Below are 15358 nucleotides of genomic sequence, written 5' to 3'. Positions count from 1 at the left end.
TAAACGGATTACTAGGTCCCTGTAATTTGAAACGCTGTCTTTGTAAATCAAGCTCAACATTCCATGTAAATACTCTATTTCATTTTAAATGCTGATAAAGCCATCAGATTTTTCAGTTTTATTCTAAGTGCATATTTAGGCATATTTAATTTGTGGGTCATTGCATTTGGCTTAAAGCTGTATAAAACTAATGAAATGCAAGCAACAACAGCAAAATCCCTAGGAGTCTGGAAATGTTTATGCAAGAGTTACAGATGTATTGAATCTCAGTGCAGGTACATGCTCTGTCTGAACAGCTACAGTGTAACTTTTGTCAAATTTCACCATTTTTCTGGTGGACTTAAACTTTTTTGTAACTTAAATAGAAATTTGTTGATTAAATTAATTGCGTGCAGATTGCAATGTGGGTTGAAAAAAATGTTTTCTATTTTTTTTTATTGCTGAAAATCAAACTATTTTTCAGGGGATCTGGTATTCAGCGTGTCTGTCTGCCTTTGCCTGCAAGGTGCTGAGTGCACTCACCATCTCTTGCAACTAACAAGAACTGTGAGGGCGCTGTGCATCTCAGGATCTGACCATTTTCGACAAAAGGAGCTTTAGTTTTTAATGAAACATTCTGTTAGCACTGCTTCTAACCTGGGGTGTCTCAGAGCATTAGTGTAGAATAACTTTCATGTAAGGGACCTGCTTTTCTCTTTAAGAAATAGATGCTAGAATATTCTGAAAACTCCCTTTTCTGGCTGTCCTGCAGGCTTTTTTTCCTGTCCTTTTGAAATGATTTTAAATCCCATTCCTGGGTCGGTGTGTTCTCGGAGGACTTTCTGCAGCAGGTTTGCTGTGTCGGGCAGCAGTGAGCTGCACAGTCCTTTGTTCCTTTCACAGAGACACCGACTCTCTGATCCCCAGCGCAGCCCTGGCAATAATTTCCTAGACACATGGCTGCCTGCCCCTGTCTCCAAGCCAGAATTTAATTCCTGACTTGTAACACCTGCAAAAGGAAGGGAACCCCCCACCCTCCCCTCCCAAAATGTATCCAGCAAACAGAGTAAAATGTGCATGGAGTCCTTAAGGAGTGAGAAATAATTTTAATAGATTACTAGATTGCTCTTCAAAACCAACATTGCTGCAGTGTTTGCTTACCGACAAAAACAGAAGCCACCGGCCTCCGTGAGGCAGGCATAGATGAACACCAGGTCAAGGTACAAAATGTCTTAGCCCAACAGTTTTGACAGGACAGGAGCCTGCACGGTGCAATGATCTCTGGACCCTCTTACTCACCTCTTGTGACATACCAATGAGGTGGTGTTTGTTCTTTTTGACTTCTAAGAACTTGTGACTGAAGATGACTAAATATGTTTCTAATATTGCACATATTCAAGTTGTGCTGTGTGGGTTTTTAGAGAATTGTATGTTTTGACAGTCAAGTCCAGATATTTTATTGTGTTTTAGCTGTTTGCCATAGTCAAGCAAATGGTAATTTTTTTAATATTGTACCAAGCTCTATACTTGAAGTTGCCATCAGATCATTGGTTGCTGTCTTACCCGAAATCTGATCTTACCTTATTATGCAAAACAATAAATTATTGGTGAATCACTAAAGGTCGTACTTTTTTTTTATTGTAAGTTGCACCATAAAATAGAGATCTAATGACTTTAAAAGATAAAATGCCTAAGTAGTAAATTATTTCATAGGTTTTTCCCATAACTATAACTCTTCAAAACAATTATCTTTAAATGGAAAAATAAATCAACATAGGACAAGGACTAAAATTCTTAATTTATCATTTTTGTTGTTGAATTCTCCTTCAAAACAGACTTTTACCCTTTCCTGCAGCCCACCCCCAAATTATCCATTTGCTTCCTGAGAGGGGACACTCCAGATGATGGCGCAGACTGAGACCCTAATCTACAAAGCTGCTGCGCTTCTGTCAAGGTTTGTGTGAAGAGATGAATATTCAGAAAAGGAATGAAGAAGAAGGTGTCAGCTACATTAAATATTGCTGCTGCCTTCTTCAATATAGATCTCACACCTTCCTCTGGCCTGTGAAGATGCTTACGGCCAGTTATTGCCATGTCATTAGAAATTCCTGCACATGTCACTACTTAACTTGGCTGTGCTTGTAAAAATGCTTTTATCACGTTGGAGCGTGTCGTTGGCCATTTACGCTCCTAGTCCACTTGCAAGGCACAAGGAAGGTTGTGTTCATTCGTAAGACTCAAAGAAGGTAATATTTAAACTGACTTACTTTTATCACTGTGTTATATTTTTTCCAGAAAAAAAAAAAGCCTAGCACATACTAGGATTAGAGAGAAGACTTTTAAACCCCTTCCATTTTGTTTCAGTGCAGTATTCTGCATTTCCCACATGTATTCAGGTTCAAGTTTCTACTATGCATGTGGAGTTTTTTCTTCCCTAAAGTTGGTATTTAGTTTTTGTGAGATTGTTTCAAAGGACAGATAGTTTCTTCAGAGATTTACAGTTAAAATTATAATCTGAACATATTTTTACTACTGTAATGTCTACAGTCATTTTCCCACGGGATCAAGAGTTTTCTATGTCTGTACTAATGCTTAAAATCATTTGTACTTGCAATTTGCCCAACCTTCTTTTGCTGTCAAGGTCATTAAGTATTTATCATATATTACCATGATTTATGTATGATACCAAGCAGTCAACAGAAAAATGTCTGAAACCAAAACTGAAGGAATACAATGCATGTATTTGTTGTTTAAGAGTTCTGATGTTTGACAATGGTTAAAGATTTCTGCAGAAACACTATGCAAAAACAACATTTGGAAACAGTTAAGGTCTGGTCTTAAATTTTGTCTTATGTTAAATGACAGTACAAATGAGAGAATTTGAAGTTCTAGACAGCTGGATACTTTTTCCCCCATGGTATCTGTGTCTGAAATACAAGTTGCATTTTTGGAAGACCGTATGGAATGAATTTACATTTCTAAAATAAAATACTATAGTATTTTGTGCAGCTGACATCCAACATTTCAACAAAGAGGGTAAACACTTGTGATTGTTGATACTTTATTTATGGTTTGCTCCTATTTTAGTGGTACACCTATGTCTTCTTAAACAAAATTTCAAAGACTTAGTGACACAAAGTTGGCAACTACACAGTTCAATATCTAAATGGAGAAACATATCTTCAGGATTCCCAAAAGGGTTCAAATGGCACAAATAGTATATGAAAACTTCTTGATAAAAAATAAATAGAGAAAAACAGGTCACAATTTCTTTTGTATGCATATTTCTTCTTTTGAGTAGTCATATTGATATTCAAGTCTTGACTGTGCTAAAAAAAAAAAAAAAACAACAGAGGACATGCTATAATTTTCCTTAAGTGGAAACTTAGTTTTAAGGGATTAGATGCATGTTTTAAAGAAGGTGGGTCTGTGGGTATGGCAGAGAGCGCAACTGAGTGTGTTAAAAAGGAGGGTACTATCCTGGAAATGTATCTTTATTATTGTAAGTCACTGAACAAGGGAGTTTAGCAAGTTGGCTGCTAATATTCCATGGTTTCTGTTCCTTCTTTGATAAATATAAATAAGGACCAGTAAATCTTTATTGGTAAGCAACAGTGAAATTTTTGGAATTATTGAAAGAATTGAAATATAATATTGTATATTTCTGGAAGGAGTACTACTGATCCTGTTGATGCTGGCAAAGCTGTTGCTTCATTTTCTCCTGATTTTGTTATCCTTCACAGAGAGAGGACATGGGTCACAGTTTAAACATCAACTCACCAAACTGCGTTTAATCATTGGCAATTTCACTCTCTTTTTCCTCTTGGCCCTTGTACAGATTTAATGTAGTAACTTCAGTTGAACAAGGGGAAAAGGGATAATTGACTCATCTTGAAAACCAGTGAGACACCAAACATTTGACACGAGGACATTTTTTCTTCCCTCCTAATGGGCGCTCGGGGTGGTGTGTTTCTGGAACAGAGAGGCACAGAGCTAGAATTTGATCCAGCTGGAGACGCATGTGAACAGTGCTCTGGCCCACGAAAATAGAACAGCTCTGAAAGACGTCCTTATGCCTGTCAGGTACATGAGAGCAGTGCGTGATAAAACAGGCCAGAAGCAATTTTAATTTTATGCAGCCAGCACTGGCTTTAGGGGTTCTTGTTCAAGAAAATGACAGTTTGGGGCAGTTCCGTTCATTTTGTATTTGACTTCTGGATATTTCAGTCACCTTTCTTTCCTAGCTGTGCATTAATGGTCTATTCGTGAGAAGTGATGGTTCCCTGAAATCACACTAGGCTTCAGGTGGTGAGAGCAGTCACCAGGGTTCATGACGAGGGCACACATTTATGATGTGGAAACTGCACGTTGGTTGTTGTGTGGGCCAGGAGCCTCCATAGTGCATATTTTACTCTGTCTGAGAGCTCTATGTATCCCCATTCCATCTACTTTGATGCAGCTTCTGGACCTCTGCCCCTAGACAGAGGCTGGTCTGTGTTAGGTGCTGTATGAACATGGAACAAAACATAGTCCCTGGTTCAAGGAAGTTCACTATAAAAGTCAGAGGTGGCAGATTGATGTGGACCAGCAAGAAGGTACAAAGGGTTGTAGTGAGCCCAGCTCTTCTTACCAAAGTGGCACTGGCAGCCATCCTGGCATAACGGACTGTTCAGAACTGGGATTCAACGTCCCAGAGGAGGATGAGGTTGTTAGCGTGCTTCCTGACACGGTTTAATCTGTGCTGCATAGTGCCCAAGCACAGTTCAAGGGGAGCAACAGATTGGTTCTCCCAGAGGTGAGACCAGCTTGGTTGGGGGAGAAAATTTAGCTGTGTATGTATCAGCTGTGCTGTGCTGTGCCACTTTCCTTCAGAGCCAGAACAACAGGTCTTGGCTCATTTTCCTTACTGGTACAGATACAGCCTGTAGGTTTGGAAGTCCCGTTCACAGTTCTGGCTACTACTGGTAGTAAGGCACAAACGGTTTTGTGGTTGTTCTTGAAGACCGACATGAAAGCTTTGTTATTATTGGTGCTATTTGGATAGTATGAAAGAGTAGTCTCAATTATTAGCCCTACTGAGGTATTTTTCATGATATTGTACTTTACACGGCTGTTAAGCAGGAAGCAGAACCAAAACCAAAGACTAATTTGAACCATTGGTTTGTGAAAAAACAGAACTGACCTTGAATTATTATCTTCTTCTGGCTTCATTGAATTCTGATCATCATTGGCCACACCTGAATCCAAAACAAACTCAATCCAAACTGAAAAGTGCACAGATTCAAGCCTCGCTTTTGAATAGGTGATACTTTGAATACCAAGACTGCATCTTGTAATGAGTGCAGCTAATGTTACTTTTATGCCAATATCAACTTCATTTTATTGTGCATGTGTGTATATATATACATACTTTTCCAATGCTGTAGTATATACCAATTTATTTTATTTTATTGAGAAAACCAGGCTTACAAAATCTATTTATTGCTTAATTGAAAGATTAACGAAAGATTAAAGAAAGAAGTCTACCTGGCATAATACCGATGTTCTAGTAAATAGCTAAGTAGTTTTACTCAAGAGGACACTCATACAGCTCAGGAAGCTTAGAATTTTACATTTCAAATATGCTATTTTTCTGCTATGTTGTGAAAGTCAAGAGAGACCTTGATTGAATGCAGACTACAAACTTGTTCACTACAAACTTAGTTAAACATGAAATCTTGCTGGGATTAGCTTAATTGTTCTCTAAATAAAAAGACTGCTTTGTACATAGACTATAATTTTATGCTTGCCAGATAAAGAAATGTGAACCTGTCAGGAGACACAGGAATTTGTCTGTGTAGGAGTATCACTGGGCCAACTGTTTTGCCTTTTATGTGATACTGTGGTGTAAAACACAGCTCCACTGGTTTCATTTTACATAAAATAGTCACTGTGGTGACATCCTGTGGGAACTGAAGTATCAAGTTCTGTTTTCCCTGCAAAATAGGCACTGAACTTCAGTCCAACTACATATGTATCCTCCTTCTGAAACTTCATCTCCATTACTGTCGGCCAGCCACATGGGTTGGGGAAATGCGGTGGCATAGCAGGGAGGCTACTGGGAAGCTGTTCCAAAAAAAGAAGGCGGTACCATTCTTCACCACAGTAGAGAATGCCATAGGTATTGCCATGGTGTTTGAAACTAGAGATGTTATTCATGATAAGATTATAAAAGAATTTAGTAAGAGAGAGATAATTCATTTGATTCCATTTTTAATCTCCAGAAGCTAGCTTGTTTGCTTCTGATTTTCAGCCACTATTAATCAGACTGCAGACACTTCTAGTTTTCTTTTGGCTTCCCTACTGCCTGCATGAAAGTAACAGTGGTTATAATTAAAACCTTTTTTTTTTTTTTAATATAAATGTAAGAGTGAAAGGTGTGAAGTTGCTATCTTCCAAAGCTAATAACAATACAGACCAAGCAAATAACAATACAGAATTTCTTCAATGGCTCTCAAGTGACTTATTTTGTTTAATCTCATTTCCTTTCTTCCCCCACTGTTTTCAGAAAGCTTCTCCATGCCAGAGGCCAGTAGTTTAACAAGGGCAGATGCAGATCAGAAGGGAGAGGCTGGCCAGGAACTGCTTGAAGGGAAAAGCCATGGCACTGTAGGCTCACGCAGACCTGAGCAGCCTAAGAATAAAAGCAGCATTGGAAGATGATTTAAACAGCAAGCTGTCATTTACTCCCTCTTAACTGTGAAAAGGACCAGTGTCCACCCCTGCGCCCTTTGCTCATAGGCATTTAGCAGGGACCAGTTAAGGGGATTGACTTTTGCAGCTCACCTGTAGGACCTGACTAATGGCTGAATCTCCTGCCTTTCCCACCGTGATGGGGACTGGTGACCTCACACTTCCTTTCTCTTATAAAGACTCAGTCTATAAGAAAGTACAGAGGACCATTCACATCTGCCAGCCCAGCCTCTAGATTTTGTCTGCATTGCATCCTGGCTGTAACTCATGGCTAACTCTTGTCTCCTATCGGTAGGCTTCCTACATCTGCTCCTTTTACCTGGCTCTGCCTCCAGGAGGCTTCTGTAAGAAAGTGAAAAGCCCAACTGTTCTCTGCTGTTTTGGCTGCAGGAAAAAATTCTTGCTTGATGCAGCACATGCTCAAATCACAGCTCAGCATCCTCAGTCAGAAGTCACACAGGTGCCCTCAGAAACTTCAGGAAGCCTTTAAGGAAGAAAGGACTCCAGATGACTCCTTTATTCCTCATCCACCTGCCAAGTATGAGGCAGAAGAGCATCTCTTGTCCTCTGCGTCACTGAGTGCTGGAGTCTGAGGCCTGTGGAGAGCCCAGAGGCAGATGTGTCTGTACAGACACAAACACACATACATGTTTCTTCCCTCAACCCAAACCACTTTTTGGGAGAGAGGCTGTGACCTGATCCAGCATGTCCCCTCTGTGCCAGGGTAAAGCATTTCCTGTGTGAAGTTCTGAACTCCGTCACAGCAGAATTTCCACTTGGTCCACTTCATGTTGTCATGGTCTGCACATAGCTCTTGACTTTGTGGTCTCCAGAAGTTATCTTCTGGAAAGTGATATTAAAACCTGCCTAGTCTTATGGTCTGTTCAGGTCCGACGTGTCCTGGGAAGTGCGTGTTGAAGTGTCGATGTATCACTGATAAAGTAGGTGCATTCTTAATCCTGAGCCTCCTTCATGTTCTAGGGGTGATGGTGGCTGGTATTAATTCTGCTGTTACTGGCAAACTATGATGCATTTATGCATTTCATGTTTGCTGTCATCCTTGCACCCACATTAAGTAGCTCCAGAAAGACACTCATGGTCAGATTTTCTGCAGGAACTTCTGCATTCCCCATCTCAGCTACAGTGACTTGTCTATCACAAAATCTAAAAGTGGAAAACACAAGAGGCCAGGTTCTCTCTAAATCTTAGACCTGCTATACTGAGTAAACGGAGGCACTTCTACCTCTCTGCTCTGCACAGCTCCAGTTGTAGCAGTGGTTACTTGGCTTGAGTTCACTAGTGTTGCGTTAAATCCTTATGGATCCTATGATTCCAGTGTTCAGGACTGATGGTTCTTCCTTTTCCTTTAGCATCTTGTGAATAACTTAGAATTTTTTCATGCTAATGCGACTCCCTCTCTTCCTGGTAATTGCCTCATTTTGTGCTATTGGAAAGTGCTTAGTCTGGATTCCCTCACTATTAGAATCTAACGTCTTCTCCTGCTGCTTTCTGTATTATGTGTATGGGACAAGTATGAAATATCAGCAGATACCTGACACCATTTCAGCCTCTAAATGAGTGATAGCAGGAACTTTTCCTATAGCTAGCCTCAAATGACTTTCATCTGTACCATGTACTCTCACTTAAAAACAAGGGATTGTTTATTCAGTTAGATTATGTGATGCAGATGAGTTGCCAGTGGATAAAGATTGGTACTACTTAAATTAGTCAAAAAGTTTCATTTTGATTTCAGCGATATCAGGATTTTACCTCTTGTCTTTTTGTGCCTGGGAAATTAAGAATATCTTTGCTTGGAAGACCTTGTAATCTAATACCCAGGTCTTGCTAACATTTACTGTTGAACTTTAGTGCCTCATTTCTTGTGTGGTCCCTTTGACTTTAGTACCACTGCTCGCAATAGCGTTGGCAGCTCTTAGCCTGGAAAGAAGCTAATGACTTTGCTGGGTTCAGGGTCTTGCATTGAGATAAGATGTGGTCAGCAAAGTTGATAAATATTTTGGTGAGCAACCAAACAGGTATGAGCTGTTTGGTTAATATCTTTGGATTAATATCTGAGATTAGTATCTGGGAGTGAATTTCAATGCAAATACGCCTAAGTGCTGACAAACACATACATTAGTGATTGCAACTATGTCTTGCTGACAGATCTATTGACTCTGTCAAATTAGATAATGCAAACTGTAGGCCTGTGCTAAATACACTGGCATGCCCTTTGCTGCTTGGCTGTTCATCCAATGTTTCATTTCTTTTGAAACACCTACAATGTGTTCCTGATAAATCTTCTCTCACACTTTTAAGTAATTTCCCAAGTGCTCTCAAAATGGAAGCAGCAATGAATCTCTATTGCTTTAGTGAGTTGTGATTGAAATCTCTAATACGGTATTTCAGAATAATTAACCTTAATTAACCTTGAGCCTTAGATAGCTTTCTAGTGTTGATCAGCACACCTGCAAGCTGCTGGTCATGCATTTGTAAACTCAGAGCTGTCACGTAGTTAGTAAACCCTTATAAACTTTGCGTTCTGTCTGCTTTACTGATCTCAGCTCAAGCAAAGGCACTGCACTATATATCTCAACTTGTTTTTTCGTTATTATATTTCTGCGTAATACTTTCCAAACTCTGTTTTATTGTATTCCACAGTTAAAAAGCCACCTGGATATTCCTTTTCTATTCTTTTTTTCAAAACTATCTCTAAGCCGTTTTGCATGTTTTTGTAATGTGTAAGACAGACTCCGACGACAGAGGTTTCAGAAGACTTGTGCAGCTGGTAGCTTTCTGATGATTTCATTTCACAATTCTTTTGGAATAAATGCGAGTATTAACAAGAACAATGAATAAAATGTTAGTTGTACTAAATATAAGTGATCTGTTTTAGAAAAATATTAACAGTTTTGTCACTTCAATTACACCTGTGCATCAGTCTGCTGTACTGGAGAAAAATAGAGTAACAGATGTACAGTAAGTACACAAATGGGGAGAACGAAGGAAATATCGTAAATCCTTTATACTAGAACATTTTGTGACTGCTTCAAAGACTAGCAAATAAGAATATATCCAGGTGTTCTTCAAATCCTGCTAGGTCATTAAGTGAATAGTAAAAAGCTAAAGTGACAGTACTGAATTACAGGATGAAGATACATGCATGTAACTGGGATTTACACAAAAGAAATACCCAGTTCACAGGAAGAGCAATACTGCCATGCATGGAAAATATAGGATATGAATATTTGCAGCTTTTTGCAAGTGGGAGAGCTGGTTGTGGGAATCTCTGTAAATATCCTCTTACACAACACGTAAAATTCTATTTATTTATCTAAAGTAAAACATTCGCTGCTCCGCTGAAAGAAAATGAGAGACATGATTAGTTGAAAGAGTATAGCAATCCCACCAGTTATCAGCAGCATCTAGGGTCTTCATGAAACAGTGAAATACTGAGTGCTAGAAGAGGATAATCAGTTTTATGCATTTTTAAATTAATACGAAATGCTGTTCTCCCACTTTTGCTATGCAGCATGGGTTTTAGAACGTCAGGAAACTATTTGACATTTACAAGAGACTGCAGGCGCTAATACAAATCATTTTTATCCATTTATCCATTTTAACCACCACGTTGAGTGAATTGTTGGCTCTGTGCAATTAGTCTCTGTGCTCCTTGACAATATAACCACAGATTATCACGAATTCTATTAATAATGCAAGGTGGAAGCTCTGTTCTCCAAGTCTGTTATTTTCCTTCTAGAAAAACGTCTCATTTCTTACAAATCTGATATAAATAGGCCAGCTGACAAGTATCCCAAAAGAGTGGAATAGGCTCAGAATACTGAGATTTGAACTGATGTATTTTTGGCAAAAAAAGTCATACAGACTGCATTTGTCTGAAAGTTTAAAAATAGGAGCCTTTGTCATATGCGGCATGAGAGGCAAAGTTGAGTCATGATTGATGTCACTTGAAAGAACACTTTAAGCTTAGAAAATGACATCAAAATCATCAGAATTTAGTAAGATTTAGAGAGTTTTCTGAAGCCAGGTTGCTGGGAATGCTGGAAGACACTTTGGGGCTGATGCACAGCATACTGCCAGACATCATTTGAACAGAAGCCAGGAGTTACAGTGCTTTCAGATTACATTTATAAATGACTGGTATAGTTTGTTTTAATAACATTCATTTTTAGTTAAATGTGTATTTCAAAATCTTTCAGTTTTTTTAGGTTTGGTGCAACGCAGTCTCAAATTGGAAGACTAGTCTGTCACTCCCTGACCTCTCCCCCTGCTCACAGACACTCACTTACAGGACAAGTTTCCAAGGAAAGGCAGGAGAGCTTCCTTATTGCCATTAGCTTGCAAATATAGCAGGGTCTCTTTCCATTCGCTCCTCTCCAGTTTTAGTGCTCAGTTCCTGCTGACTTTACCACTGAGTGTTTATAAGTCAGCTTTAACAGTACATATGTATGTTATAAGTATTTCTTTTAGCTCCCAGGCTAAAACTAAACTTTGTCTGTCTGTCTGCTACTGCTAGTGTTAAAATGGAAGTAACAAAACAGAAAAGGTGCTTGGATTTCGCTTTATTAAAGTTAACCAATAAATCATGTGGAGCCTGGCTGTGCTCTAGGTCATGGAGAGGCCGTGCAGAGCTTTTGTTGTTCTTAGTAGCAAACTTTCTTTGCAATATTTTCGTGGTTTTTTCCCCCTGATTTCCTACATATATCAATTCTTTGCTCTTTAAAGTAATTTTAGTGTGAAAATGAATATATTTAATGTAAGTGCACAATACTACTTTTGATTCAGTTAGACCTGTTTTGCTTTTAAATAGCTTTTAAATGCAAAGTGAAAGTAAACTGCAAATCACATTTCCAAGAAGTAAATTTATACTTATTACAGTTAGAAGCAGCACCTTTTGTTCCTACAAATGACAGATATTAGCAGGAAAAAAAAGGGAATTGTATGGTTTCTTGGCTACATGCATAATCAGTTTTTATGCTAAGATGAATTCATTCCAGGAAAAAGTTAATTATTTGAGCAACTCTGCAAATAAAGTACACTTGTTAGCTAATAGCTACTGTTATCTGCCATCTAGCTTGGTATATTGTGCTCGTTCTTGTTATGTTTGAAGCCAAGTGCTGGATGAATTATTCTTGGTATTCCTGATTTTTACTTCAAGCCAATAAACACCTGCGTGCGACTGGACTGCCGGAGCCATTCCTATGAAACAGCTGGGCACGCTCCAGCCTGGGGGCTACTGGCGTTCAAAAGGGTCTTTCCTAACACTGCTGCTCATTGCTGCTGCAGTCTGGGGCCTGATGAAACGCAGGAACCAGGTCAGGGCTCCTGTCACTCCTGCGCCCCAGACCCTCTGGGTGGCAGAAGAGACAGACAAAGGGACACGGACACTGGTGGCTCCTGTGAGTGGGCAACAGTGTGTGACTCACTTGAGGCTGAGGAGAGTTTTCAGTAGGTCTTGTGTTATTTAGTGCACAGAAGAGACCTGCTCTGGAGGATGAATCATTGCATAGTAAAAGAGAATGCGATCTGTCAGATCGGTGCTTTGTTTGCTGCAGAAGTTGAAAAGCACGTAGCAAACGAAGCAGGCAACTGTAGAGAAGAGAACATGTTTTCATGATTAAGGCATGAGTGCAGCCCTGGGGAGCTGAATCGTATCCCTGCCTTTGCCACAGTTTTCCTGTGTGATACTAGTCACTTTTCACATGTGGTCGCTAATTGTGTTTTTCTTGGTGCTTGTGACTGCGGCGTGTAATTCGTAGAAGTGCTGAGTGCTTGCAACTGCAAGCTGTAGGCAGTGGGAGCTGGGCTTTGACCATAAGAACAGCTGTGCTACGGACACTGAAAAGTCAGGCTCCATGCACCTCAATGGGGCAGTCAAGAGTAGCAGAGGCAGAGATTACAAAGATAAATCTTCATGAATTTAGTTTATATGGTTGGAAAACAGCTTTTAGGGGCTTGCCCTTCTTAGGATTGTTCTCCCTTGTATCTAAAACAAGAACAGCAGATTTCAAGCTAAACACAAGTTGTGAACAATTGCTGAGTTTAAGATACTTCTGCTGATCTAGACGTAGTAAGTAATGTTACTGTTTAGCACTTGTCTGTCCTTGATCTGCCTTAGTTTTTAAAATCTATTAAAAGGAGACACTACCATATCATTGTCCAAGCAGCCACTGAAGAACCCACTACAACAGCAACACTGTGAGTACATATACGGTTTTAGTGAGCATATGCAAAGCAATTGGTGGGGATTTAACAACCTCTGTGTATTTTCCTCATAGTCCTAACGTTGTGCAGGCGGTGAAGAGACGACACTTTCAAAATATACCACTGCTCCCTTGGTAAAAGCTGAAAAAGACACATGAGGCTCTTTACTGGAAGATACCTCTTGAAGTGAAGAGTTACTCAACTATTTTCTCTCAAAGTAAGACATGATGGTTTACATTATGTGGTGTACCTTATAAATCACAGAGGATATGAAAAATGTATAGCATATACATACACAGGTAGCTTATAGCAAGATGGGCAAAGCAAAAAATAAAGTAGCTTTCATATGAGAAATAGGACAATAAGAATAGGAAAGCAATTACTTTTGCAGATTTCAATAATATAAATAGCTTTGTCAGCTTAAATATATTGTATCTGTCACACCTTGATCTTAAACACTGTAATCAAATGCCAAAGAGAATGATGATTTGTAAAGAAAGTGACATTTATTTAGCATGTTTTCCATATTTTATTATAAAACTCTTCTACCCCCAGTAGTTAATCATAGCTTTATAAAACATTACATTTGGGAGAGTCTGTTTTATGTAACTACAAGAGGTACATTCAATTCCACTGGAGGTTTTAGTTACATAGGTGACTGAAAATTACAGGATTTTTTTTCCTTTGGTAATAGCAATCACATACTAAAATGGAAAAACAATTATTTTATTCATTTGTTTATTTCAGATGTTGCCTGTATTTTCTTTGGAACACGCAGTCATATACTCGAGATGCACACAAGGACCCCAAGGTGGAATTTAGGGAATCCAAATCCACAAAAGTGATTCAGCTTCACTGGCTGTAAAATCCAAATTCATTTGGCACCATTGTCTTGATCCTGTCAGTCTCCTAAGGGCCAAAGTATAAGTTTCTGTGAGTACACCAGACTCTGAACTTCTAGCCTCTGCCTGTTTTAATTCCATTAACAGATCAGCCTGCACTTGCTTCCCAGAGGGGTTCACTCCGATCCACACGTGCTGAGCACATCTAGCACTTACTGACATAATTGCCCACTTCCAGGAAGGATCTTGCTCGCCTCCTGCACACGCAGCTGCTTGGTGACAGCCTGCAAACACGTGGCAACGTCTAATTAAGCAGTGAGTTACTGAGCATTCAGGTTCCCGCGTGCACTACAGTCACTGCCTTATTGCTTTAAGCTTTAGTGTGTTATATACAAGGGGATCCCATCGGATGGGGAACGTGGCTCGGTGAGGTGCCTTGGAAGGGAGTTCCAAGCCCTGCAGCCCCGTGGGCCACCCTCAGGCTCCCAAGAGGGCTGGGGGTTCAGAAACATCCCTGCGTTCAGCATTCCTGTTTAGCGGATTGAAGAGCTGAACACAGCACGTGTGTATTGAGATGTGCTCACATAATCAGAAAGCAGTAAAATGTCTCAGGATTCATTTGAATATAGTCTGCTCTCAGTTTACAGTGCAAGCATATAATTATAACCAAAGTGGAGATGAAACATCACCAGATCATCCTTTATTTTCATCAGTATGGCAGAGAGCACAGAATATTTTTAATTAGCATATTCTACTTACATATAGAATAAAATTAAGATGAATTTGATTGCAAATACTTGATACAGTGTTTTTTTCCTGAAGATTCTACTCAGTCTTTCACCATTTGGAGTATTTAATTCCAAGTTTTGCTTACTTTAAACTGAATGGAATTTTTGTACCATATTAGGACAGCTAAGTCCTTCCACACAGAAAACTACTGAGCTCACTGGATATTTTTCTGTCATGTTGCCAAACCATACAGTAATCATGCTGAGGATATGGATGGAAGAAAGGTTGCTCTGCACAATAATTCCATATAGGAATCACTATTGATTACAGAGAGGATACTTTATGGGTAGTGGTAAATTATGAGGTTTCTCTTGTAAGTGAGAACATTGATTTACAGGGGTAATGCAAATGCTCACATGTAAGCTGAACTCAAACTTTAACTGTCAGCTGTAACACATCCTATTTATACCACAGATCTGTGCTTAACCACTTATATTTAATTATAATCAGTTGTGGTGCCTCCATTTTCTGTGTTTACTCAGAGTGAATCACATTTCTGAGGTCAAATGCAATGACAGTTATACTGTAGTTAGTTGAAGACATGCTTAGTTATACATTCTGCCTGTGTCAGAGGACAGAATTTTTGGAGAAGAGAGGATGGGTACGATTCGTCAGTCCTTCCTTACATGAATAAATTTCACACACATCGATTTTATTCAGGGAATGTCTGTACTACACAACACAGTGCTGTGCAGAGATAGCCAAAGCAGCTCAAAGGGAGCCAGCTTGGGTAACTGGAAGCAGTATAACCACATTGCTTAATGCTGCACACTGTCTAATTTACCCTGTTT

The 15358-nt window shown here is 39.4% G+C and overlaps 1 protein-coding gene across 7 annotated transcripts in view; it reads left to right on the top strand.

Annotated features, from left to right (window-relative positions):
* The window catches only part of MPP7 (MAGUK p55 scaffold protein 7), a 181159-nt gene extending 167466 nt beyond the window's left edge, over window positions 1-13693 (top strand). For 5 of the 7 annotated variants that reach the window (XM_067291841.1, XM_067291838.1, XM_067291836.1 and 2 more), the window contains one exon: window positions 464-1599. The gene's annotated coding sequence lies outside the window, so the exon portion shown is untranslated. Of the gene's footprint in view, window positions 1-463; window positions 1600-1834; window positions 2003-13010; window positions 13154-13683 lie in introns of those variants that run through there. The other 2 variants (XR_010883523.1, XM_067291837.1) reach the window with 2 other exon arrangements.
* Window positions 13694-15358: the final 1665 nt, after the last annotated feature.

This window comes from Apteryx mantelli, chromosome 2, assembly GCF_036417845.1.
Source record: "Apteryx mantelli isolate bAptMan1 chromosome 2, bAptMan1.hap1, whole genome shotgun sequence".
Classification (NCBI taxonomy): Eukaryota; Metazoa; Chordata; class Aves; order Apterygiformes; family Apterygidae; genus Apteryx; species Apteryx mantelli.
This window is presented reverse-complemented; position numbering and strand designations above follow the sequence as displayed.